Source organism: Lithobates pipiens, unplaced genomic scaffold, assembly GCF_037356315.1.
Source record: "Lithobates pipiens isolate NorthernLeopardFrog02 unplaced genomic scaffold, aLitPip1_a1.2 Scaffold_1, whole genome shotgun sequence".
In the NCBI taxonomy this organism is placed as follows: Eukaryota; Metazoa; Chordata; class Amphibia; order Anura; family Ranidae; genus Lithobates; species Lithobates pipiens.
The window spans coordinates 175,170,459-175,175,198 of NW_027507685.1; positions in this window are offsets into that span (position 1 = coordinate 175,170,459).

A 4,740-nucleotide genomic window follows, 5' to 3' on the forward strand; every position below is an offset into this window, starting at 1 on the left:
GTGTACTCGCCACGCTGGGGTGAAGGGCCTAGGGATAATAAATGTGAAAATATATGAAATCATACATCCTTTCCTCAACTATTAGGGCTCATACACACCATGGTGTTTTTGAGCTGCAAATGGCATAGGCGTTTTTAAGCTTTAAAAAAAAACCAGGGCCAATGCGTTCTGAGGCTCCAGTGTTAGAGCTGTAAAAAAGGTCATACACCGGCAAAAGGCGTTAACGCAGCTTAACACTGCGTTAAGCCTTGTCCGGCGTTTCTGTCTCTATTCAAAAACTAATGGTTCCCTATGGGAGCCCATTGATTTGAATAGAAGTTGTATCAGAAGTTGGATCAAGATGATCTGACTTGCGGTGCGACTTGTGTGCTGAGAATCTTGAAGGGGAACCCCGCGGAAATGTAAAAAAAAATTTGCGTGAGGTTCCCCCCAGGACAATATCAGGCCCTTCGTTCTGGTATCGATCTTAAGGGGAACCCCCCACACCGAAAGAAAATGACGTGGGGTTCCCCCCATGAGCCATACCACACCCTTATCCAAGCATGCAGCCTGGACGAACAGGAAAGGGGGTGGGGACATACCAGGCCGCATGCCCTCAACATGAGGGGGTCGATGCTCAACATGGGGGGGTGCAGCCACCCACCCCAAAGAACCTTGTCCCCATGTTGATGAGGACAAGGCCTCTTCCCGACAACCCTGGCCGTTGGTTGTCGGGGTCTGCGGGCGGGGGGCTTATTGGAATATGGGAGCCCCTTTAATAAGGGGCCGCCAGATCCTGGCCCCCACCCTATGTGAATGAGTAAGGGGTACATCGTACCCCCTGCCCATTCACCTGGGGAAAAAGTGTCAATAAAAAAAACACACACAACACAGCTTTTTAAAATAATTTATTAGGCAGCTCCGGGGGTCTTCTTCTGACTTCGGGGGTCTCTTCCGACTTCTCCGGTGTCTTCTCCCACTCTCCGGTTCTTCTGCCGGGCTCCTCCGATATCTTCTTCCAGCTCTTTTGCTAGCGTTGGCCTGGTCTTCTCCGCCGCCACCGTCGTCTTCTCTCTTCCGATGTTGACATGACGCTCTCTCCCTCTGTAATGCAGTGTACGCGGGGCGCAATGATTTATATAGGCATGGGGCGTGCTCACCGGGTAATGCCACCCGCCCCTTAAGATGTCACAGCCCAGGGGATGATGGGACTCTGACGTCATAAGGGAAAAGTGTCAATAAAAAAAAAAAACACTTTTTAAATAAATTTATTAGGCAGCTCCGGGGGTCTTCTTCCGACTTTGGTGGTCTCTCCCGACTTCTCCGGCCTCTTCTCCCGCTCTCCTGTGTCTTCTTCTGCTCTCCGGCTCTTCTGCCGGGCTCCTCTGCTATCTTCTTCCAGCTCTTTTGCTAGCGTTGGCCCGGTCTTCTCTACCGCCGTCGTCTTCTCTCTTCCAATGTTGACACAGCACTCTCTCCCGCTGTAATGCACTGTATGCGGGGCGCAACGATTTATCTAGCCATGGGGCGTGGTCACCGGGTGATGTTACGGTGACCCCGCCCCATGCCTATATAAATCGTTGCACCCCACGTACACTGCATTACAGCGGGAGAGAGCGTTGTTACTTTAAAAACCTGTGTTGTTTTTTTTTTTGTTTTTTTTTTTTGTGTTGTTTTTTTTTATTGACACTTTTCCCCCAGGTGAATGGGTAGGGGTATTATGTACCCTTTACTCATTGACATAGGGTGGGGGGCCAGGATCTGGGGGTCCCCTTATTAAAGGGGGCTCCCGGATTCCGATAAGCCCCCCGCCCGCAGACCCCGACAACCAATGGCCAGGGTTGTCGGGAAGAGGCCCTTGTCCTCACCAACATGGGGACAAGGTGCTTTGCGGTAAAGTATAATATTCCATTGTTTTTTTTCTTTTCTTCCTATCTTATTCTCCCAGATGGCCAGAAACACTTAGCAATTAATTTGCAATTACCAAAGCTCTTTCTATCCAGAATGTATGGGATTTAATCTAAATTAATGTGTGTGTCTGAGTGATGTAATGGATGTGTATGAACTGTTTATGTGTAAACCTGTGGCCATAACAATGTTGGTAAATAATATGTGTCTAAGCTCACTCTAGACCATGGGTCTTCAAACTATGGCCCTCCAGTTGTTCAGGATGGAACTACAATTCCCATCATGCCTAGTCATGTCTGTGACTGTCAGAGTTTTACAATACCTCATGGGATGTGTTGTTTCACAACAGCTGGAGGGCCAACTTAAAAATATATAAGAATATGGGTGCATGCTTCTATCCCTATTGTATAGATAAGCTATGGTGTACTATTGGACCCCATTATCCTCACTGTATTCCAGGTAATCCTATTGGTCTTCCCTTATCCCTCCCTTTTCACTTTTTACACTCACATATTGTCCCAATATCTCCTTATCTTTGTTTTTATTACCTCAGCTTTGGGGGTAGTTGGTACTTCACATTGTGGACTATTCTAATACCCCATATATCCCGCCCCCCAGGCTACCCCCTGTGTTACTTCCTCACTATTGATGGTCCTTGCACCAATAATCCTTATTTTTTCATTTTATTAGTCTTTCATTTACTAGTCACCCATTGTATTATATCCACTGCCATATCCTATAATATACCATAAACCTCCTTTTTTATAGATAGTTACATTTTTGTGGATCATATTCTCCTTTTCTAGTCATGTGAGCCAATCCCTGAGGACTATTGTCTCCCCCTGGTTATCCACCCATGGTCGGGTCCATCCACCTCAGCTCCCGGGACTGATGTTGATTCTGGTCGGCCTCCAGCCCTCCACAACTGCACCTAGTCTCATTTGTATATCTGTAAGTAGCCCTGGTAAATAGGGTTTTCTCCCCCTCCTCTCCCCATACAAAGACCTATAATTTTATTTTTCTACAAAATGTGTTTCAATACTTATAGACACCTATCCCATACTTGCTCCTGAAGAGTGCTAGTCGCCACGAAACGCATTGAGCCAATAGATGCCCCCTCGCTCATACTTTGTAATACTATTAATTACTATATCTACCAATTGGATTGTACCAATGAATCAGAGACATTTATCTACCATGGAGACACGCTATAATGAAATTGTTTCTTTTACAATGTGTACATTGTGAAGGCATTATACTACTACTAGTATATTATGTTATCAAAATCATTTTCATATTTTTATATATCCCAATGAACTTGGTTCTTTATAATGTTCACATTATGAACTCACCATGCCATTATTTTATCAAGTTATTATTATTATTGTCAAATTTTATATATATATATATATATATCAATAAATCAGTGACTGCCAATTGTTGTTGTACAATGCTGTCATGTAATGTTCATAGTTCTAATATACCTATTACCTCCCATCTTCATTTATATCGTGTTATCTCCAGGGATGTATGCTTCATATAAAGTCCCACCTTTCTTTTTTTCAAACTGTATGGGTTTGGCCCTCGACTCATAGCGTGGATAGGGCTACTCTACACATACCCGCTCGCCTGAATGAGAATTAAATCTCAGGTCACTGAGCCCTTTCCGATTATTAGAGGCACCTGGCAGGGGTGTCCCTTATCGCCCCTCCTGTTTGCTTTAGCTATGGAGACCCTTGCTGTAAGGACCTGTAGCTCTCCGATTATTAAGCGTCTTCCTTTAAATGACATTGAAGAGTGTATATCTCTCTATGCTGACGATACTCTAGTCTAACTAGCGGACCCTCATACATCTCTTGATAACCTCTTGTCTGAAGTTAACAAGTTTGGTGACTATTCCGGATTCCGGGTGAACTGGGATAAATCTATCCTATTTCCACTAGAACAAACTGTACTCCCGCTGATTCACTCGAAATCTGCAAGTCGCTACCTCTTTTAGATATCTAGGAGTTATAGTTCAGTTACCACTATCCTTGTATATTGCCAATAATCTACGCCCCCTACTGCTACAACTACAGACATAGGCCAAACAGTAGAAAGATCTGCCCCTGGATCGCATGGGGAGAGCCAATGTCCTTAAAATGATTTACTTACCTAAACTACTGTATGTTATGGCTAATTCACCTTGCAAAATTTCCAAATCCATTTTTAAAAGCATTGACTCCATCTGCATTGCGTTCCTTTGGAATGGGCAGTCCCCTAGAATTGCGCTAAAAACTCTGTGCCTCGCCTCACATATGGCAGGTCTGGCATTCCCTAACTTCTACCTTTACTACCTAGCATCACAACTGGTTAACATTCATAATTGGCTCCACCCTAACTCTCATAATGCCTGCACCACTACTAAGGGAACCATAGTTTCCTAATTTGAGTAACTCCACAACATTGTCTAAAGGGGATGCACACCCCTTGGACCGGGCATGTCTATAATACAAACCTCCCTCTCCCTATTCTGAATGGTAGTTGTGAATATGTCCCCTGATTCATGGCGGATCCAGCAGTCCCTTGTGGTTCAACCCTAACCTTAAGGAGTTATGTTCTATACCTGACCCCATTTAGAAGGACAGGACATCAAAGGGAGTGAAATACCTATGTCACTTATATACCCCCCAGGGTTTTAAATCCTTTTCTCAACTACAGACAGACTTTGACGTCCCATCAACATACCTATTTTACTATTTCATGCTATACGGACTCAGTTTTCAGTCCTATTAAGACATCTGACCTGGACAAAACTTCTGAGACCCAGACCAGACAAAACTTTTATCCATGTATTACTCCACTCTCATGACA